The sequence below is a fragment of the Bos javanicus genome, chromosome 17 (genome assembly GCF_032452875.1).
Source record: "Bos javanicus breed banteng chromosome 17, ARS-OSU_banteng_1.0, whole genome shotgun sequence".
NCBI lineage: Eukaryota > Metazoa > Chordata > Mammalia > Artiodactyla > Bovidae > Bos > Bos javanicus.
In genome coordinates, this window is record NC_083884.1 from 51,815,784 (window position 1) to 51,838,697 (window position 22,914).

Genomic DNA, 22,914 nt, shown 5'->3' on the forward strand with positions numbered 1-22,914 from the left:
GCCACCGCCGCCACCGCCGCCGCCGCCGGGGAGCGGAGCCGCGGGCAGGCCGGGCCGCATCGGAGCCCCGTGTCCGCCCGCGCCCCGCCCGAGCCGTGCGCCCGCGCCCTGCGCCCCCGCGATGCGCGCCAAGTTGCGGCTCGGGGACCGGGGGCTAGCGCCCTAGGAGGCGGCGGCGGGAGGATCGCGCCCCGGCTGGAGGCCGGGCCTGCTGCGCGCCCCCAGCCCGATCTGCACCGCCACTTGCCTGAGCGCCCGGGCGGCCCGAGCGCGCCCCAAGCCCGGGCGCCGCCGCCGCCACCTCCGCGAGGTGAGTTGGGGCTGGGGGTCCCCGCGGAGGGCCGGGGTGAGGCGCTGAGCGCGCTTCCGGGGAAATCGGGGAAGATCGGTCGGCGCACGCGGCGGAGTTGGCGGGGCCCCTGCACTCCCGAGTTGGCGCTCTCGGGGGGTGGCCTGCTGGGGAGCGAGGCGCCCCATAGACACTGCGGCCCGCGTGCGTGGGGGTGCCGGGGAACTTAGGGGAACTCCAGCTCCCCTGCGAGGGGACGGGAAGGAGGGAAGAGGCGTTGGGGGGAGGGCGGGCGGGGGGGGGTGTCTTGGAACTGCGCAGGACAGCCCCCCACCGTGTGCCACAGCCCTGGGGGCATGGCCGCCATGCGCCTCCCTCCTCTCCAAGCAGCCCTGGACTTGGGGGGTGACACTGCGCCTTATTTTCCAGCGGGCAGTGCGGCTCGGGGGTGCCCCTGGAGATGGCACCCTCGGCTCCCCGGCCTGGGTGCTGTGGAAGGCGCCTGGGAGGGGTTCCCGCCACGGGGGACTGGGGGCCGCTGGCGTGGTCGCTCCTGGGCGAGGGGTCGGAGGGCTCTGGGTCGGGGTCCCGGAGGAGAGGCGCCCCTTGCTCCCCCCTCCCCCTTGGGCCGGTGTTCCTGGTGTCTGGGCCTGCCTCCCGCGGCTGGTGACGCCTCATGGGGCCGCCTCCTGGTCCCTCCCCCGGGCTGTGCGGATACTTGGGATGCCACTAGTTTGGGAAGTTGGAATTCAGAACTGATCCCACTTGGGCTGGACCTGGAGGCCCCCGGTCCTAGTGCTGGGGGAGCACCCCCGGAGACTTGGCGGGGAGTTGGGGGGAGACCCGTGGGGCGCGCCTTCCCCACCCCGGACGCTTGCAGGAAAGAGCCCGAGGGAGCGAGAGAGGTCTAGGCGGGCGGGCAGGCGGGCGAGACACGCTGTACCTGTGAGCTGCTGTCGCCCGGGTCCAATTAACGTAGGGCGCCCGGCGTTATTTTTACATTGTAGGTTTATTTTTTTGGAAGCGAGGGCCCTCCAGCCGCCTGTCGCGCGCTCCGGCTCTCTGAGGGTCTGGTGCAGGCAGCGGAGGCGGATCTGTGCTGTCGGCTCAGCCTCCTCGCTTCCTCCCCCTCCTCCTCCCCCCCTGTTGGTGAGAACTGGTTTTATTATGATTTTTTTTTTTTTTTTCCTTTTGCAGATTTGGAGGAAGGCTGTGAGGGAGGCAGGGAGGAGGGATGGGGAGAGGAGCCCTGCGGGCTGGCTGGATGAGGGAGTTCTGGGCTTGTTGGGGGTTGTGTTATCCGTGGCCTTGACTTTGCCCTTTTTAAACCAGATCTGGGTCCCCGCCGTTGCTTTGATAGAAGGGGTTCTCCGGGCCTGGAGTGAGCTGGGAGGACGTCCCCGGGCATTGTTATGTACCTCGTGGTGGGTGGTCTTTTTTTTTTTTTGGATTGAGGTGTAGGGGGAAAGCCCTCTGAGAAAGTGAGAGACCTTGAACCCGGGGAGCTGAACCATTCACAGCCGGCTCGTGCAACGTATCGCCTTTGGTGGGAATCACACTTTTGCCACTATTGGCAGTGTGACTGGACAAATTACTCAACCTCCCTGTGCCTCAGGCTTCTCATCTGCAAAGTGGGATGATAATAATAATACCGAGTTTAGAGGGTTGTTGTGAGAACCAAGGGTGGGAATACATAGAAGGTGCTTGTATATGTATCACCAGTTACTGTTGTTATTATTTTTACTCCTGAGTTCTAAACCTTGGTCTTTACTCCAATGGCCTGGAAATTTGATGAGAAGGGGCGGCCATGCATTTTGCCAGGAGATGTGGTGAAGGGAGGGGGCCTTCTTTGCAACCCACCCCCCCAACCCCTGACTTTTCCCCGTGAGGACAGAGAAGGGCAGGTGGTGCCTTCAGCCCACTGAACAGATGCGCAGACTGAGTCCGGCTTGGGATTGGCGCTGGGGCCGGCCGCCGGCGGAGAGCCGAGGAATTGCAGGAGGCGGTGGCGGCGGCTGCCAGGGCGTCCCGGGCTCTGTCTGGCTTCCTCGCGCCGGCTGCCTTGTCTTTGCTTGGAAATTTACCACCGCCGCCGCCGGGTGCCCAGGGAGTCTGCGGTGCCCAGACGTGGGGGCGGGTACCCAGCGGGCCCCAGCCCCTGCCTCTTCCCACCGAGCTATTTACGCTTGCTCTGGGATCAATACTATTGATAAAGCCATGTAAATGGTAATGTGGCTGTCAGGCCGCCGTGAGGGATGGAGACCCCCTCGTGGGGCAGAACCCTCCCTCCTTCCTTCCGCGAGGGTTTGGCTACGTGGGAAGGATTTTATTTGGCATAATCCGTTCTTTTTTCCCCAATTAATAATACTCATACCACCTCCTAAAGATTTCTGAGGGCTCTGCAAACACGAATTTAGCTGCATGAAAGGCCCGAGCAGGGAAGGCTTGATTGTTCTCCGGGCATGGGGGTTGGGGGGATTGGCCGGGCTCACACTCGCCGGCTGGCTGGCGTTGGAAAGAGGCCCCAGGAGTCCTGGCCCCCAGCATCTTGCCATTCAGTCTGGATGGAGGCTGCCTGGCCTGGATCCCCTCTGACTAGAGGTGATGGTACTCCCAACCTGGCAGTGGGTGGAAAAGTTGGTTCACGCTGAGATTTTTTTTTTTTTTTTTTTTGCGGGCAGAGGGGTGGGGGAAGTGCTGCTAGGCATAACCCAGCTGGAGGGGTCTGCCTTCTGTAAGAAGCAGAGATGCTCCTGCAAGAGACCTGGAGCTCTCACCCCATCCTTCCAACAGCTCTCTGAACCGTAAATCCCCCACATCAAATGCTGCCTCTGACAATAGGGGGCTGAGAGCTTTTATTTGTGTGTGTTTTTCCCTCCTCCTCTATTTCCTCTTCATCTTTCTAATGCCAACAGCAGCCTCCCCAGGTGATACCTTCAAGACCAGACTCCCTGCCAGGGAAACAGCTTGGAGGAACTGGTCCTTCCTGCCCTGGGTGCCCAGGGAAGGGGGCCAGGAGGGGATGGGAGCCTGGGTTGCCTGCTTGGGGAGGGCCAGGCTGCCCAGGGTCAGGCCAGGGGAGTCTTCTTAAAAGGCTTGTTCCATGAGTGGGTATGCAGAGTCCCCCAAGGAAGTGATGCTTAGAAAAGATCATCTGGCATTTTTGGAGGATCCTTGGAGGTGGGGAAGGGACTTTACAACCTGTCAAGTGAAGTTTTGGTTTAGGAGCTGAAAAATACTAAATCTGATGCAGTAATCCAATAATAACAGCCAACATATATAAAGTGCTTACTATGTGCCAGGTCCACCTTCATCAGGAATCTTTTTACTGTTCATTATTGCGCTGTGAGGTCAGGGCTCATATCATCCCATTTTATGGATGGCGAAATGAAGCACAGAAGCACAGAGAGGTTAGGTGACTTGCCCAAGGTCACACAGTTTGGATATGGAGCTAAGAATTAAGACCTGGGGTTACTCATGGTCGCCTTGGTGCAGCAAGAATGAACATACTGCAGACCTGCTCAGTGGAGCTGCCACAGAAGACAGGAAGAAAGAAATGATGTTTCTTATTTGAGCAGCACCTATAGATCTTTGCCCTACAGGGCTGGAGACTGAGAACTTGCTCTCCCCAAGATTCGGGGAGGGGGGACAGTGCCAGAAGCAGGTCTGAAGTTCCTTTGAAGTCTCATTTTATCTTAAACATTCATGCAAATTTGGCATTCGCTGTAGCGACAGGGCTGTGTTTATTTTGAAATGAAAACATGGTTTTGAATTATTTAGCATGGCGTATTATGGGACTCCAGAAAACTGCATCAGATGAGCTCCTGCTTGCTGGCAGGCAGCCCTGGGGTTCTTTGTAGCTGGAGACCTTGGAAAGTCCTGCGGCGGATGACAGCTTTTTCCGGTTTTACAGATGAGGGCGCGGGTCAGAGGTGCCAGGCCAGCCCCAAGGTCATATGGTGGTGTGCCTTTCTTATGATGATCAAAATCATCATCACTGTCTTTCTTTTAGTCGAAAGTGAGGCTTTTCTGCCTGGGCACTTCCCCACCACCACGCCCAGGGGGAGGGAACTTGGGAACTTTCGGTTCATAGATCCGTAAAGAATCATCCTAAACCAACAGCAGAGGACTGTCTGGGAGTGTTTTGTCTGAGATTCGCACCACTGATCATTGCAAAGTTCCAGTGAGTTTCCGCCCCGGCTTAGCCATGTGCAAGCAGAGTGCCCTGGGACTGATCCCTGCCCCGCTGAGAGTCTGGGTGCCGTGGTCTGTACAATGGGCATATTACCCACTAGGGCCGTGGGGTAGGGGGAGAGGATTAAAGGGCAGAAAGCTAGAGCGTTGGGTTTAATTTCCGCTCTGCAGTTTCAAGTTGTGTGATTCTGGATGGGTTATTTAACTTCTCTGCGCCTCAGTTTGCTCATTTCTAAAATAGGGATGATGATGATTCTACTTCTGGTTTTATTGTTAGGAGGACTCTGTGGATGTCATGATATATCACAGGAGCTATTGTTATTTTGCCCCTCCCCGCTGCTCCCACCGTTGGAGAGGGGAGACTTTGCGCCTGTAGAATTTTTGTTCAACCTGGGTCCTCACTGACGGGCTGGTTGGATGCAAGCTATTCTTTCTAAAAGGCTGCTGGGAAGGATCTTATGGAATAATCTCTTCACCTGAACCCCGTGCCTGGGCTGGTTACTCTCTGGAGGCAGCAGGCTCCTCTCCTGTCCGACTGGTTGGTGATTCCCAGATCTGCCCAGGAGACCTGGGCCCTTGAAGGCCAAGGTTTTCTGTTCTGCTTTTAATTCCCTAGCACCTGCTGGGAACTGAAGTTGGAGGGCTTAGGCCGCCTGGAAAGTGGGGGGAAGACTGATGGGGAGGACACAGGGAGCCTCCTGGGGGAGAGCTGAGCTTCCCCTTACCCCTGCGGCTGGGGGGTGGTTCTCGAAAGGGCTCCTTTGAATCAGACCTGGCTCAAATCCTGCTCCCCTCCATTAAAAGCCTTTCGGCCTCAGTTTTCTTATCCTTAAATGGGGGAGTGGGATATGCAAAATAACACCCCTGGGAAGACCATCTAGGGCTGCACTGTCCCGGCACTCCTGGTATTGGTGGGGAACATTCTGGACCTTTGCTGTCGCCTAACCATGAGGTGGGCTTCCCTGGTGGCTCAGACGGTAAAGAATCTGCCTGCAATGCAGGAGACCCGGGTTCGATCCCTGGGTCAGGAAGATCCCCTGGAGAAGGGAATGACACCCCACTCCAGTATTCTTGCCTGGAGAATCCCATGAACAGAGAAGTCTGCCGGGCTACAGCCCATGGGGTCACCAAGAGGCGAACGCGACTGAACAACTCAGTGCACGCACATATGCGCACCCGCTAGGTATGTGTGGCTTTTGAGAGCTTGAAATGTGGCTAGTGCCGGCTGAACTGGTAATTTTATTTCATGTTAATTAACTTACATTTAAAAAGCCACATGTGGCTGTGTCTGATGCCTGCCCTGATCAGAAGGCCCAAGACTGGATGATGAAACAAGATTCAGCATATGGGAGCCGGGCCTGACTCTCAGCAGCTGGTTTTTTTCCTTCTTTCGTGTGCTTTTTCTCTGCCTGGAGCCACCGGAGCCTTGTCATCTTGGAGGGAGACTCCACATTCTGTGATCCTGTTTCCCAGCAAAGCCTGAGTCTCTCCCGGGTGCTGGCCTGGACTCCACAGCCCTCTGTCTACTTTCCCTTGCCCACCTCTCTCATGTCCCCACCCTCTCCTGCCCTACCAGCCTCTGTGGCAGTTCTGTCCAGGAGACCTTTCTGTGATGGTGCGAATGTTCCAGACCTGCCCTTAACCGCTCTCTACAGGTGGCACTGAGCACCTCAAGGGAGGCTAATGCAACCCAGGATCGGACTGTTATTTGCTACTTGATTTTTAATAACATTGAAAATGTGATTTTCCTGTGGCTCAGCAGTAAAGAATCTGCCTGCCAATTCAGGAGACATGGGTTCGACCCCTGGGTTGGGAAGTTACCCTGGAGAAGGAAATGGCAACCCACTCCCGTATTCTGGACTGAAAAATCCCATAGACAGACTAGCCTGGTGGGCTACAGTCTGGAGGGTCTGTAGAGTTGGACATGACTGAACGACTGAGCACGCACACACAAAATATGACTAGTGGGCTTTGTTCCTCTTGGGCAGCTTGACGGTAGAGCCTTGCCTTCTCTGTTTTTTTTTTGTCTTGTGGCTTGTGGGATCTTAGTTCTCCAACCAGGGATCGAACCCGTGCCCCTTGCGGTGGAAGCACAGAGTTTTAACCACCGGACCGCCAGGGAAGTTCCCCTTCTTTCTTGACTCAGGGCCAAATGCCAGAATTCAGGCCACTGGCTGTACGTTATTACCCTTTCTGGTCCTACCAGGCCAGCATCCCTGAGACTGGGGAGCTGGCTCAAGTGTCCCCTACTTCCTCCCCTGACTGTCCTTTCTGCAGCACGGGAGGTAGCCTCAGGTCTGTGCAAAGTGTGGGCGGCTCCCACGGGGGGCTGAGTTGAGGTTCAGGAGTCTTGGACTCAGGCTCAGAAGAATCTCAGGTTTGTAGAGATGATGGTCCAACCCCTGCCTTGACTGTGTCCACACCTGCAGATCCGTTGAGCAGGCCTGCTTCCCACAGGGGCTGTCTTGGTCTGTACTTTTTTCCTGCTATGAATTAACACATTATGGATGTCTTTCCATGATGATAACAACTAGATTAACTTTGGGAGAGCAGACAGCATTGCTTTTTATTTGTCATTTGAAAAATACAGAAAACCCCCAAAATGATACACTCCTAGGGCTTCCCTGGTGGCTAAAACGGTAAAGAATTCGCCTGCCAATGCAGGAGACACAGGCTTGATGCCTGGGTTGGGAACATCCTCTGGAGAAGGAATTGGCAACCCACTCCAGTATTCTTGCCTGGAGAATCCCATGGACAGAGGAGCCTGGTGGGCTACAGTCTATGGGGTTGCAAAAGAGTGACTAAGCAATGACAGTGTACTCCAACCCTGCCACTTGCTTTTGGGCTTTATAAAAACTTATTTTAATAAAAGAAGAAGCATGGGCCTGTTAAAAAAATTAAAACAGAACACAGGAGGTGTCGAGGGAAGTCTCCTTCCTGTTCTTGGCCTTCTGTTTGTGTCCCCCGAGGCAGATCCACACGGGTCTGGTTTCCTCTCAGAGATACTCCGGCCATATGTCCGCCTCACAGGGACATAGATGTGTGTGTTCCCTTTAAAAACAAGCACACACATGGTATCACACCATATTTATGTCTTTCTTTCCTCCTTTAAATTATAATACATCTTGATTTATTCTGAAATATATAGAGAGCTGGGGTTCACAAAGTACGGCCCGCAGGCCAAATCCAGCCCACCTCCTGTTTTTTATATGCCCAAGCTGAGAATGGTTTTTACGTTTTTTTGATGGTTGGGAAAAAAAAAAAGAATATTTTGTGTCATGTGAAAGTAAGTGAAATTCAAATTTCAGCATCCGCTGTCAAGTTTATCAGAATGCTGCTTCCTGGTGGCTCAGGTGGAAAAGAATCTGCCTACAACATGGGAGGCCAGAGTTCGATCCCTGGGTAGGGAAGATTCTCCTGGAGTAGGGAATGGCTACCCACTCTGGTATCTTGCCTAGAGAATCCCATAGATAGAGAAGCCTGGCAGGCTACAGTCTATGGGGTTGCAAAGAGTTGGACATGACTGAGTGACTAACACATGCTCATTCATTCGTGTATAGTCTGTGGTCATTTTCAGGGTCAGTCAGTTCAGTTCAGTCACTCAGTCGCGTCCGACTCTTTGCGACCCCATGAATTGCAGCACACCAGGCCTCCCTGTCCATCACCAATTCCTGGAGTTCACTCAAACTCACGTCCATCGAGTCAATGATGCCATCCAGCCATCTCATCCTCTGTCGTCCCCTTCTCCTCCTGCCCCCAATCCCTCCCAGCATCAGAATCTTTTCCAATGAGTCAACTCTTCGCATGAGGTGGCCAAAGTACTGGAGTTTCAGCTTTAGCATCATTCCTTCCAAAGAACACCCAGCACTGATCTCCTTTAGAATGGACTGGTTGGATCTCCTTGCAGTCCAAGGGACTCTCAAGAGTCTTCTCCAACACCACAGTTCAAAAGCATCAAATTCTTCGTTTTCCGGGTACAGCTGCAAAATTGAGGAGTTATGACAGAGGCCGGAAGGCTGACAAAAGGTGGAATATTGGTTCTCTTGCCCTTTATGTTTGCCGACCCCTGATAGAGAGCTGCCATGCTCTTTTTAGCTTCAGCATAATCTTCCAGGGTCATGTCAGAGGAACGGGGGCCCTTAAGAGGGTTGTGAGTTTAAGGGTCACACCAAGTGGGCCCGAAAACCCCTTGTTCTAGAGACTTCTCTGGTGGTCCCGTGGTTAAGAATCCTGCCTTAGAATGCTGGGGATGTGGGTTCGATCCCTGGTCAGGGAACTAAGATCCTGCATGCCATGGAGCAACTAAGCCCACGTGCCACAACTACTGAGCCCACGCCACAGCTAGAGAATCCGTGCACGGCAACAAAAGATCCCACGTGTTGCAACAGAGATCTGACACAGCCAAATAAGTAAATACTAAAAACAAAACAAAAACAACAAACAACCCTTATTCTTGCCTGGCTCGCTGTTCTCGCTGTTATGCTGATGCTATTGTTGAGTGCAATAGGAAAGTGGGGATGGTCAAGGCAGCTGACCTTTGGCATGGATTTTTGGGTTCTTAGATGGTGTTTGAGGCTATAATCTCTTCTGTCCAGGGCTGAAGGATTGCTATAACACCTGGTGCTACATAGTTTTCACACTTGTTGCAAAGTCACTTAGAACCCATCTTGTTTCCCTCTTTGCTTTGGCCACTAGGAAGCTCAGAGCCAAATTTTGCTGCCTGCCTTCAGCAGTCTAATCTGGTTTGTGTTTGGGATTCTATCCTGATTTCAGATTGGTTCATCCCTGAATTTTCTTCTTGGGCTTGCTCTCTGAATTTTATCATATCATATGCATTCCTAAAAGTTGTCTCAGAAAAAAAAAAAAAAGTTGTCTCAGTTCTTGAAGGGTGAGCTGGAGCAGACAGGAGCAAAGAAAAGGGAAAACACTTGCAAGATGTTTCCATGTTTGTTCCTCCTGAGTGCCTGTGGGGGTGGGGGTGGGGGTGGGTGATTTCCTAATGGATAATTCTAGGGGAAGCCAAGACCTGGCCCCATGGAGTGTCTTAACAAAGGTCATACCCTGGGCAAGAACCTGGTCGTTGGGTGTCATCTTGGGTTGGGGCTTTGGCTTCCCAGGTGACTCTAGTGGTAAAGAATTAGCCTGTCAATGCTAGAGACACAGGGAAGCTGGGTTTGATCCTTGGGTCAGGAAGATCCCTTGGAGTAAGGTATGGCAACCCACTCCAGTGTTCTTGCCTGGAGAATCCCATAGACAGAGGAGCCTGGTGGGCTACGGTCCATAGGGTTGCACAGAATCAGACACGACTGAAGCGACTTAACACACACTTACGCCTTGGGTTGGACTCAGGAAGATGACAGTCAGTAACCTGGAAGGTGAAATATCCCTATCGGAGGCCCTGGGGCCCTTGTGAACCACTTGGCCTGAAGGAAGGCCCTGGAATCGGATAGGTGACACTTAGCACTCCCCGGTGGAGTGTCACTTCCGTCTGTTCTGTAGCCAGGGCCCAGGGATTTTGGAATTGTTGCCGTGACAATGCTGAAGGTGTGTCGACACTTAGGGGCCTCTGGGCTCTTGTTCCAGCCTTGGCGCTCTGCTGATGCTTTTGGATATTTCTGCTTCCTTCTGTTGACCCTGGGATATTTCTTTGAGCTGGAAAGGAAGTAGGGGGAGAAAAGTAAGCCACAGGTAGAATCAGATGAGACCACAGCCAGCTGCCCACCGGAGTGCACGTGTGGGTATATTTCCCAGGGACCCGCGGGGCTGACTCTCTGCCTCCTGTCTCCTGGGCTTGGCTTGGTTTTCGGTGACTTGTGTTTGGGTTTTAGGGCTTGTGAACGGGAGCTCGAATGAGCCACGGGGCAGAGTCCAGTGCAACCTAGGACAAGTAATGGAGCCGCTGCATGAAGTGCCTTAGTTTACTCACCAGGGAAAATGGGGTTATGAATGCACACAACCTCAGGGTGTGGTGAGGCAAAGGGAGCTAAGGGGCCACTGGAGGCTTGAGTTAGTAGTTAGTCCAGCAGGCCCTATCCTTGCCCCTCACTTTCCTGTCTGCAGCTCATAAACCCAGGGAGCCCACTCTGGGACCAGGCAGGCTGATCCAGCCTCCTTTACATTGTTCACAGATGTCCTAAAGGGGCTTCAGAACTACTGTGTCCCAAAATGGACCTATGGTTCCCCTTTGCCCCCAGACTCCCAGCCTGAGCTTGCTCCCGGAGTGTGGGGCCAGGCCAGAGACCTGGGGGTCACCCTCTCACCCGCCCAGTGCCCGCAGAAGCCTCCATTTGTCTTGCCCCCACAGTCTGTCCTGTGTAAGCAGCTATGGGGTGGGGCCACTGGGGCAGTGCCCTGACCTTACTCAGAGCCCCGTGAGCCCGAAGGGCTTCCCAGCACTGCTTGCCTGAAATCCAGGCCCTTCTCACTGCCTTGGAGGCCTGTCTCCCCAGCTGCCCGCTGACCTCTGACCTCCCCGTGGCTGGCCACCCCTGCAATTAACTGTGTGTTGTGTTGGAGTGGTGGGGCACTTCTAGCCAGGCAGGTCTGGAGGGATGAGTGGCAGGGGAGTGAATTTTTCTTTGTGGCCTGGGGGTTCCTCTCTGGGAGATGCTGGCAGTCAGAAGTCCCTGAGGCCAGGCCCAGAGGTGCACATGGTGGGGACCCCATGAGGAGAGGGGTGCCTCGAGGGCCCCTGCTTGTCCTCAGGCTGAACTCTGGTGCCCGCCACAGACCCTCTGGGAGCATCGCCCAGCGCTGCGGTGCTGTCTCCGTGGCCATGGCAACCACCTGGCACCGAGGCCCTGCTCGTTAGGCTAACGAGGCAAGCCTGCCAGGCCGAGGTGGGGGGCCCGGGATGTGCTGCCCTGGGGCTTGGCGGGACTTGTCTGCCAGGCCACTGGGCCAGGAGTGGAGCAGGCCCTGGAAGATGCTGCAGAGCCCAGTGGGATCAGGGGTCCTCCAGGGTCCTGGGGGCTCAGGCTTGGTTGGCAGGGTGGGGTTCTGGTGGGAATTATGTGTGATGGTAACTCCTGTGACCAATTAAACCAGGAGAGGATGAAATTGCGGGGAGAGATAGAGAGGCGCCCACTTTTCCTTGCTGCATATACCCACCAATGCGGTCTCCCATCCTTATGTTTTATTTTATGGTTTATCTTTAGGCCACGCCTTGAGGCATTTGGGATCTTAGTTCTCTGACCGAGGATTGAACTCATGTCTCCTGAATTGGAAGCGTAGTATCTTAACCACTGGATCACCAGGGAAGTCCCCATCTTGAGTACTTTTAACCATTTTCACTTTGGCCCACCTCTGCTGCCTACTCCATCTAAGCCACTGTACTGGGTGGAAGAGGGTCCCCTACCAGCACACCCCGCCACGGCCCCCCCACCCCTGCCCCACCACCAAATTCATGTGCTTCCCTGAACCTCAGAGGGGAGGCCTAATTTTGAAATAGGGTCGTTGCAGAGGTAATTAGTTAAGATAAGGTCATGTTAGAGTAGGGTGATCTTACATGCAATAATTGGACTGGTGTCCTTAAAAGAAGAGAAAGCCTTGTGAAGATGGAGGCAGACACTGGAGTGATCCATCTACAAGCCAAAGAATGTTGAGGATTGCTGGTTAGATCCATGGAACACACTCCCTGCCGAGAGGAAGTAAGTACCTACCCTACACCCTGATTTCAGACTTCTGACTTCCATAACTGTGAGAGAATAAATTTGTATTGTTTTAGGCCACCTAGTTTGCGATCATTTGGTAGAGCAGCTCCAGGAAACTAATAGAGCTCCCATCATCCCATCACTTGCTGGGACTATTGCAGCAGCCTCCTCACCAGTCAGCCTAATCATGTTCCTCACATGGCAGCCAGGGGGTTTTGTTTTAGACCTGTCCCTCCTGTGATCAGAGCCCTCCCATCTCAGGCAGCATAAAAGCCAACTCTATTTATTTTCTGCTCTGGCTGCACCACGAAGTACGTGAGATCTTAGTTTCTCCACCAGGGACTAAGCCTGTGCCCCCTGCTTTGGAAGCTTTAGCCACTGGGCCACTGGGGAAGTTCCAAAAGTCCACTCTTTATTGTGCCTACAGGTCCCTGCACAGTCTGCTCCCCCATCCCCATTCAATTTCAGATCTGTTCCCCTGATCTGAAACCAGCCACACTGGCCTCCTTGCTGAAATTCACTGACATGGTCCTGCCTCAATGCCTTTGCACATGCTGTGCCTACAACACTCTTCCTCCAGGTGTCTGGATGGCTGGCATCATTCCTTTGCCATCTTACGCTCAGCTGCCACCTTTACTGTGGGTCCTTCTCTGGGCATCTTATTTAAAACTGCACCTTCTCCACCTCAAGCCCTCTCCTCTCCTCCTTCAGTTGTTTCTTAGCACGTGTCTCCTTTTGATGAACTGTGGTTTCGTCTGTTCAAAGTGCTGTTTTCCGTCAGCCCTGCTAGAATGCGTATTCCAGAAGGCAGGGACTTTGGTCCACATTCACTGCCTCATCCTGGTTCTAGAACACCTCTGGACACACAGTAGGTGCTCAATAAATGTGTCGACTGTCAGGTGCTGGCTAGGCATGGCCTGACCTGGCATCCCACTGCAGGATGTTTTGGGACCCAAAGTTGTCTGTCTGTCCCTGCATCTGATACCTTTGCCCTCACCTGAAACCCCCTTCCAACTCACCACAGGACATCACCCTGCCCCACCCCTCCAGGTCCCTGGGCCTTCAGCTACTCCCTCCCTGTCTCTCTTGTGGGTGGTCAGGATGGTCCTCTGCAGAGCGGAGCTGGTTGCTCTGGAGAGGGCGGGGTTTGGGATAATAAGGTCCTGGCTACTCCAGGCCTCAGTTTTCCCCATCCATGAAATGGGCACAATCAGATCACTGGTCTCTTGAGGCTGTTGGAAGGGTTAAGTGAGGTGACACATGCAGGGGCTCACTGTCTGGCACTGAGAGCTCAGAGAAAGACTTAGTTCAGTTGGCATTTGGTGGTGTTGGTATTTTCAGTTTGCTGTGTGGATGTTCCCTTTGCTGTTTTTTTGGAGGAGGGGTGAAACATCATAGCTAGATGACTCCAGGTGCCTGGGGGACTTTAAGCCAGTGTTCCCTTGGGTGGGTGGCCTCTGGATGTTCTTGTGACCTGGGACAGCTCCTTCCTGGCTCTGTACGCCCCGGACCCCATCCCAGGAAAGGGAGTCCTGTGCTTAGCGGTGGGGATGGGGAAGGTGTGAGGGGAGCATTCCCAGGGCCTAGAAGCCTGTCTGCTGTTCAGTGAGAGAGAAGACCCCAAGTAACTCCATGAAACCCAGGGACGGGAGGGCCCCTTCTCCCTTTCTTGGGCTGGATTCTTCTTTTGCTCTGAGCCTCAGTTTCCACATCCAGAAAATGGAAGTAAATGTCCTCCCTGCCTCCTAGAGGGGTAGGGTGGATTAGGGCACCTAGGGTGTCCTCAGTGATGGTGACCTTCCCTGGACAGGTGATGTGCATGCCATCTCCCTCCTCGAATTCCTTGTTTGGCCTCTGTGCAGGGCTCAGGGGTTGGAGGTGGAGTCTGAGTTGACAGAGGCTTTCCGGGCAAGTTCACTGCATGCTGTTTCCTATTAGCTCATTTAAGCCTCACGATAATGAGAGCCTCACAATGACCACAATCACACTTGTGGTCAGAACTGTTAATTTTCCTGTTTAATGATGGGGAAGTCAAGGCACAGAGGGGTGATGTCATTGGTTCAGGGCACACAGCCTGTAAGCCCCTTCCTTGGTGTGTGGTTGTCGCGGGGAACATCTGGACTTTCTTTCTGTCTTCCTCCCCGCTGCCCCTGGACTGTGGACCCTGGGGGCTGGCCCTGGGTGCCTTGGCCTGGCCTGGCCCATCCCCCTTGAGGTCATCCTCTCAGGCTCCCCGCAGGCTCCTGGGCTCTGCCTTGCAGGAAGATGACCCCACTACTGAGACTATAAATAGCAGCCGCAGTGGCAAGCAGGAAGCTGCTCATGGCACCTGGGCTCTGGCTGCTGCCCCCTTGCCGCAGCACCTCCTGGAACTGAGCTTCTCCTGGTGGAAGTGCCAAGGTGGAAGCATGTGTGCACCCCAGGCGTTGCTCTGCAGGTTTGCTGTGTGACCTTTGGGCCCTCCCTGCCCTCTCTGTGCCCCTGAGCCCCTGGCTATGTGTCTGGGATGCCTCTGAGCTCCCTGAGCCGTAAAGAGTGTCTCCTGGGTGTTGGACGGCAGCCAGGGAGGTGTGGAGGGCTTGGTGGATGGTTTGACATGGTGGGGGTAGTTTTTTCCTTGGAGGGGAGATAAGTGGGAGGAGGGCGTTGATGGAGGCTGGAGAGGGGAGATGGGCCCTTTTTAAATGCAGGTAGGAAGGGGAAGATGGGATGGAGCTGCCTGGAGCATCCTGGACTGGGAGGTGGACCATCAGCATGAGCATGGGCATGGGCATTTGAGACCCATCTTGGGTTGCTGTGTAATTCTTGTACAACTTCTCTGGGCCTTGGCATCGTCCTCCCAGATTTATCTGGCAGGAAAGAGATGCACAAAGGCTTTGAAGCAAGGAGACTATATCACTGTGTCCTCTATCATCTTTCACGTTGATGGCTGCTATGTTAATGTCATTATGTTGGGTCATGGGACAGGGTTCACCTTGTCTCTGTCTGCATTGCCAGGTCCCTGGAGGCCCGGCTCCAGGGTGGGGTCAGTGAGCTGTGGTCATTAGGAGCAATGGGGAAAGGGTGCTGACTCACTCCAGGGATGCCCCAGTTGGTCGTGCTGCTGGGTACATTGGGTGGCCTGTGTTTCCCCAGTCCCTCCTCACCACCCACCCCTGTCTCTGGCTGATACCAGCTACGCAGTGAGGTCTTGGTCCTTGGGGCAGTTTTCCAAGTTTAAGTATCATGCTACAGGTCAGTTGTACCTTGCAAAGCTTTCCGTTTTCCCAGAGGTTAGATGCTTTGTTAGTGCCAGTGGTGTTCTTGACCTAGAATGCAGGGACGTGAAGAAGAAGGTTTAACAGGACGTCTTGTTACGGATCTTGCTGGAGTAGGAGATGTACAATAGGTTGATTTATGACTGGTCCCCCTCAAACCCACAAAAGGTGCCTGAGGAGATTGATGGATGAGTTATTTGTTGTCTTAGAGAAGTCTCTAGTGATAAGCCATAGGGCTCTGCTTGATTCACATTTTCATCAGAGGCTAGATTGAGCACCCTTGGGATATGTATTCACCATCCAGGTGACATAAAGGGGTATGCCTTCTCTCGCTGTGTAGGTGTTGAGAGACTGAGTCACGTGGACTCAACAGTTGCCTCCTAGAGTTCAGGGTTTGTAGAGTGGGCCTTTGGAGTGGTTCCCTCGAGCCCTAGAGATGTTTTGGAGCCGGTGGTAAGGCAGATGAATGTCTCCTTCAAAGATCTGCACAACCATAAATCCCACAACCTGTGGTTGTTCTGGGTTACACTGTTGTTCAGTTGCTAAGTCGTGTCCACTCCTTGCCACCCCATGGACTGCAGCACGCCAGGCTTCCCTGTCCTTCGCTATCTCCTAGAGTTTGCTCAAACTCATGTCCATGGAGTTGGTGATGCCGTCCAACCATCTCGTCCTCATGGCAATGGGGAATTAAGGTTGCAGATGGAATTAAGGATGTCAATCATCCTTTGACCTTGAGATGGGGGAAGTTATTCTGGATAGTCGTGGTAGGCTCAGGGTAATCACAGGTGTCCTTATGCGGAAGAGGCAGGAGATTTGAAGACGCTGTGTTCCTGGCTTTGAGGGTCAAGGACGGGGCAGAGAGCCTAGGAATACAGGCAGCCTCTAGAGTCTGAAAAAACAAAGAGTGCATTCTCATAGAGAACCCCCAGCAGGGGCATAGCCCTGCTAACACCCTGATTTTTCTCCCTGTTAGATCCATTTCGGACTTCTGACCTCCAGAACTACGAGATAATGAATTTGTGCTGTTTCAGGTCACTGCGTTTGTGAGCGTTTGTTACCGCAGCAAGAGGAAGCTCAAACAGAGCCTGCATCTTCCCCGAGAACCCCAGCATCCAGGGGCAGCCCGGTCACTTAGGTCGCGTGTGTCCCCTGCCACTAGTAACCTTGGAATCAGACTGAGGGACATGGAGTGAAGACAGGAAGCTGCAAACCATAAAAAGGCTGTGCTGGAGGAAAAAATAAAATGCAAAGAAGAAAAGAAGTCTGGTGGTTTAGTGGTCAAGAGTCCGCCTATTGATGTAGCAGACACGGGTTAGATCCCTGCTCAGGGAACTAAGATCCCATGTGTCTCAGGGCAGCTAAGCTCTAGCGCCATAGCTAGAAATGCCCGTGCACTGCAACTAGAGAGAAGGTCATGTGCTGCAACTAAGTCCCAATGCAACCAAATAAATATTTAAAAATTGGAAAAAAAAAAAAAGGCTAGAACCAGAAAGATGACCAGATGTTTTGGAGCAGAAAAGGAATGGTGCGAGGTAGGGATGTTTGTGTGTTTGTATGTTCTTTCTTTCTTTCTTTTCATTCCTTCCAATCTAGTGGGGGGAGTACCTGGCTCAGATGAAGGGCCAGAGAAAACTCTGTGTCCCCAGCCTGTCTCCCCACTGTGCTGAGCCACAGATGATTCTCCTGGGTGGGGTCTCCCAAGGGGCAGGTGCTGAACCTTCTCAGAGGAGATGGGCGATGCCACACACTGCTTCCTTCTCAGCTTTATTGGAAAAAGGAAGAAAATGACCCACGCCTTCAGCCCCAAAGTCCTCTGGGCCGGCGTCCAGAAACCTGAAGCCTGCAATTAAATGAAACTGGATCTTAAGGTGGGGAGAGCTTCTCCAACCTGGGGGCGGAGGCACTGGAGACCAGGTCCTGGGGACCCAGCTGCCCATGGATGGGCTATGTGGAATCCAGGGGCAGAAAGGCTGCCATGGGTAGAGGGGAGAGGTTAGGAATGTTCTAGTCAGCCTTGGTCCAGGAGGCTGGGCTCCAGGGCACCAGCTAAGGGGGCCACCTTTTTTTTTTTTTTTTAATTTATTTGGCTGTGTTGGGTCTTAGTTGCAGCACGTGGTGTTTAGTACCCTGACCAGGGATCGAACCCAGGCCTTGGGAGGATGGAGTTTTAGCCACTGGCCACCAGGGAAGTCCCAGGTGGCTGCCTTTTATTTCCAAAAAAAAAAAAAAATTGCAGATGACTTTCTGGTCACCTGAGTCCCCTCCCCCGGAGACTACCACTTCTCCACTGAACGTGTGCCCTTCTAAAAATGTTGTCACACGTGCAGGGGCCTCTGTCTGGCTTCCCGAAGGACCTAGGAGCCCTGTCTCATCTCTAGGCAGAAAATATGCACGTGGCCAAGTCTTTCTGCGTGTGCTGCTCTGCAGTTTGCTATCGGAACGAGCTGTGGGACTCTGCCAGTTTTGTAGGTCAAAAGTGGTCAAATATCGACAGCTTTTATATAACTCAGCCTAGTAATTTCCTCTCCACGCTGAGACAGGCAAGCAGACTGAAGTGGTTCTGAGCAGGGATTCTGATGGCGTGGGTTCCCACCCCCTCCATGGCCTCTTATCAGCTGCGAGGCATTGCCCTGTGCCTCAGTTGCCCTTTAAGTAAAATAGGGACTGAAGTAGTATGTGTTTTCTAGAATCGTTCTGAGGATTAAAAATGTAATACACAAAACTGTGTACCTACTGTGTGCTAAGTCACTTCAGTTGTGTCCGACTCTTTGTGATCCTATGGTCTGTAGCCTGCCAGGCTCCTCTGTCCTTGGGATTTTCCAGGCAAGAATGCTGGAGTGGGTTGCCATGCCCTCCTCGAGGGGATCTTCCCGATCCAGGAGTCAAACCAAAGTCTCCAATGGCTCCTGCATTGCAGACAGATTCTTTATCACTGAGCCACCAGGGAAGCCTGTGTACCTATTACTGTTATTTTTCAAAAATTCCCTGGTGGTCCAGCAGTTAAGACTCCACACTCTCACTGCTGAGGGCCCAAGTTCAATCCCTGGTCAGGGAACTAAGATCCCACGAACCGCACAGTCAAAAAAATAAATTAGGATTTTGTGGCTTAAAAAAAAATTTGTTTTAAATTTTGTACTGGGGGATAGCCGATTAACAAACAATGTTGTAATAGTTTCAGGTGACCAGCAAAGGGCCTCAGCCATACATATACATGTATCCATTCTCCCCCAACCCCCCTCCCTTCCAGGTTGCCACATAACACTGAGCAGAATTCCACGTGCCATACAGTAGGTCCTTGTTGGTGATCTGTTTAAAATGTAGCAGTGTGTGATTTGTGACGTTTTGATGCAGTTAGATCTCAATGAATTTTAACTTCTGTAGAGATAGCGTCTTGTCATGGTGATACAGGACACGTGATCGGTGTATTCCCTAGATGCCGCTGGGGTGGGTTGCAGCATTTGGAGCTTCTCCAGGTGCCTCCAGGTGCTCATGTGCTGTTCTCCTCTGCGTATTCCTGGGAGTGAGACCGCCAGCTTGTGGCTCTCCTAGATGATGCTGGCAGGCTCTGCAAGGGGGCTGCCCTGGCTGGCCCTCTGCGTTGGGGTGTAAGATCTCCTAGCAGCCAGGGCCTTGGGTAAGACATGTGGTTTGACAGCTACCTTACAAAAAAGACTTTCTTGGTTTCTTTTTTATTTTTTGGTGGTGCCAAGTGACATGCCAAATCTTAGTTCCTTGACCAGGGACTGAACCCGTGGCCCCTTCAGTGGAAGCATGGAGCCCTAACCACTGGACCAGAGAAGTCTCTTTCTTGGTTTTCAGAAGCAGAACAGATGTGTTCTCTATAAATTGGAAAATGAAGAAACCAAAAAAGCCTGCATATTAAAAAAAAAAAAAAATGCAACCACATTCCCATCCCCCAGAGAGACTGTTGGCATCTTAGTGTCTGTGGGTTTGGATAGAAAGGACCAGTTCTGACCTTTGCTGCCTGGATGTGACCATGGGGAGAGGGAACGGGGAACTGTCTAGATTCTGCAGCCCCTTCTCTAGACCTGGTGGGTCAGAATTTTCAGGAATAGGGCAGGTGTCTGGCAGCTCTGGGATGGGGCTTTGAGTCAGTTGGACATGGGACCTGCCTCTGCCCTGCAGTCGCTGTGTGACTCTGAACACAAAACCTCGCCTCTGTGACCTCGTCTCCTTGCAGGCTTTTGTTCATGCTGCTGCTGCTGCTAAGTCACTTCAGTTGTGTCCGACTGTACAACCCCATAGATGGCAGCCCACCAGGCTCCCCTGTCCCTGGGATTCTCCAGGCAAGAACACTGGAGTGGGTTGCCATTTCCTTCTCCAATGCAGGAAAGTGAAAAGTGAAAGTGAAGTTGCTCAGTCGTGTCTGACTCTTAGGGACCTCATGGACTGCAGCCTACCAGGCTCCTCCGTCCATGGGATTCTCCAGGCAAGAGTACTGGAGTGGGTTGCCATTGCCTTCTCCTTGTTCATGCTGGAGGTGCCCAATTAATGCTTGAGTGAATGTTGTGCTGCAGGATTTCTCGCCTGGACATTGCTGATGTTCCTGGACATTGCTGGGGTGGATGCTTCTATTTGGGGGCTGTCCTGGGCACTGTCAGATGGTTAGCATCATCCCTGGTCTTTATGCTAGGTACCCTCCACCCATCGTGATAACCAGAAATGATGACAGAGGTTGCCCAGTGTCCTCTGGGGGGGCCACAAACACCCCCCAGGATGCCTGTGGTGCTCTTAGGAGGGCAGAGAGGTCCTGTGAGGGAGTTTTCCTCGGAGTCTGTGTCCAGTGTGTGGATTTTGTTCATTTGGATGCTCTCACTGAGGGGACCTACTGGGTGCCAGGAGCTCTCCCAAGTTCTAAGATGTGGCTGGGATTATGTCAGGCAAGTGCACCCTGGCTGCTCCCCCTCTACCGAGGCGTTAGCTGGACACTCTGCTCACCCGCTCCTGACTTGGCATCGGGATGTGGTGGTGCCTTAAGGCCCGTCCCTGCCTCAGTCTCCCCCTCTGTGAAATGGAGGAAGTGTTGTCCTAAGGGTTGCTGCTGATCCTGCGGGGAACCCTGTCACCTTTGTGGGCTTCCCAGGTGGCGCTTGTGGTAAAGAATCCGCCTGCCACTGCAGGAGACATAAGAGATGCGGGTTCGATCCCTGGGTTGGGAAGATCCCCTGGAGGAGGAAATGGCAACAACCTGCTCCGATATTCTTGCCTGGGAAATCCCATGGACAGAGGAGCCTGGCGGGCTACAGTCCATGCGGTTGTAAAGAGTTGGACACGACAGAGCAACTAACACTAACACTTCCTGGGCCACAGGGCACACAAGATGCTTTGTGATGGTGAGCAGATGATGTGTGCAGACTCACAAGGCCAGTGTGCACACATCTGCCTTTGGGGAGTCGCTGCAATAGGCATTGCGGGGGTGGGGTCGGGGGTGTGAGTGAGGTGTGGGCGGGTTGCAACAGTGTCCTCTCTGTGCCTGGCTGTGCGAGTGGGGGTCTTTGCTGGAGGGTACTCAGCTGCCTTCCTCCCCGAGTCCCTGAGGAGCCGGCTCAGTGGAGATCCCTAAGGCGATTAAGTGGGTTCATTTGATCCTGAACGTGAACTTGAGCAGGCGGCTTATCTCCTGGAGATGAAAGCCGGGCTGGCGAGGCGCCACCTGGCCATTCGGGGAGTGCGGGATTTTCTCCTCCACCCCCTGCCCACCCGGGGCCTGTGCTGGGGGGCTTTTGCCCCATCCACCTCCAGTCCCTTCAAGCTGCGCGTGGTGAACCGGGGCCGTGTGCTTTTTCTGTGTCGAATAGCAGCAGGCGCTTGCTGCGTTCATTCGTCCGGTCCTCTCCATCTCGTGAGCTAGCGAGGATCACACCCTCACTTTGCCTGTGTTTCAGGCAAATGGCTAAGGCTCAGAAAGGTTGGCTGACTTACCTAGAGCCACACAGCATCCTGACAACCGTTGGGGATATCTTGGAAAATCCCCTTTACTCCTTGGCACTGAGATTCCTCCTGAATACAGTCTTGACTTTGCACAGAATTAACCAGAACAACAACAATCAGTGTATGCCCCATTGTAGTATAAGAGGAAATGGGAGGAAGTTGCTGCTGGCTCCTACTCAGCATGAGTAAGTGTCGATCCGAGGCAAGTGAGATCAGAGGCGTTTCGGTTCTGGAAACACATGAAAGTGATGTTCAAGAAAAGGCTAGTGTTTGGATCAGTTCTGGCAGGTTTTGTTTTTTTTTTTTTTAACGGCCAGGTTATTTGAAAATTGTGTGGGGAGGGTGCCTTTCGCGGCGTGGGACTGTCCCATTGGCCGAGTGCCAGTCACAGGACAGCCAAAAACATCCCTGTTTGTTTCTGAGATGTTCCAGGGTGGGGACCCTGCCTAGGAGACCCCCTAACAACACAAAAATAACAATATGCTCTTAGTGGTGGGGGATGGGACCACTGTGGTTGAGACCCTCTCTGCTTTCATAATAGCAGGCCAGATACTGTGGTCCCCCTCCCTGCTCCACTGTCTGACCTGGGCACCCATCCAGCCTTTTCCTGGCCTTGGAATCCATCTATTCTTGTTCCTACCATTTTCTTCATGCTCTCCAAAGGAGAATGAGAATCTTCAGCTTCTGGTCTCACATTCTTCCCTCCCTACTTTTCCTCCTTCTCTGAGAATAAAACTAGAGGCTTTGAGCATGCTGGGGAGCTGCCCGCCTCCCCCCTGCATTGATGTGTCTCCAGCCACATCCCTCCCCAACCCTGACCTCTGTACTCAGCCTCTCTACTTGCTGTTCCCCCACAAGGAATGCTGTTCCCTGTGATTGGCATGGTGACTGTCATCAGGTCTCAGGTCATATATCACCCTCAGGAAGTCCTCCTGGCTGCCCAGTCAAGCACCGCCCCCCACTCCAAGCCACTATCCCAGCCCCTCACTCAAGACGTAGTTGTTGATCAATGAAGTTTCTCAGTTGATTCCATTCCTTGGTGTGTTGTTGGCCTTCCCACATCAGAAAGTCACTTCCAGGAAAGCAGGGGCTGCTTCTATCTCATCCACAGCTGAGCCCCCAGTGCCTGGAACGGCGTCAGGACATGACAGGGGCTTCCTGCCAAGGAATCCATCGGCTGTCAGTGGGGATGGCTCGTGTGTTTCTTGGCAGGGAGACCAGGCCTGGCCTGACCTGGAGAAGAAGGAGGATGGGTCCTGGACACAGGGTCCTTGTCCTTTCAGGGGGTTCTACCCTGTTTGGAACTGACCAGACCAGAGGGCCGGCCCAGGGGAGGGGTGGGTACCACTCACTGCCATTTCCTGTCCAGGAATAGAGGCTCTTAGTGGGGACCATGGTGGGGATGGGGTCAGCGGGGTGACATTGCCCCCAGGATTATTTGTCAATGTCTGAAGACATTTCATTTGTCCCAGCCCGAGGGAGGTGCAGCAGGTGTAGTGGGTCGAGGCCAGAGGTGCTGTGAACATCCTATAGTGCACAAGCATTTGTGCTAAGTCACTGCAGTCATGTC

General features: G+C 53.4%; 1 protein-coding gene across 19 annotated transcripts in view; it reads left to right on the forward strand.

Annotated features, from left to right (window-relative positions):
• Positions 1 to 219: 219 nt before the first annotated feature.
• The window catches only part of NCOR2 (nuclear receptor corepressor 2), a 237,130-nt gene continuing 214,435 nt past the window's right edge, over positions 220 to 22,914 (forward strand). For 18 of the 19 annotated variants that reach the window (XM_061384552.1, XM_061384554.1, XM_061384548.1 and 15 more), the window contains exon 1: positions 220 to 310. The gene's annotated coding sequence lies outside the window, so the exon portion shown is untranslated. The remainder of the gene's footprint in view (positions 311 to 22,914) is intronic. The other variant, XM_061384549.1, reaches the window with a different exon arrangement.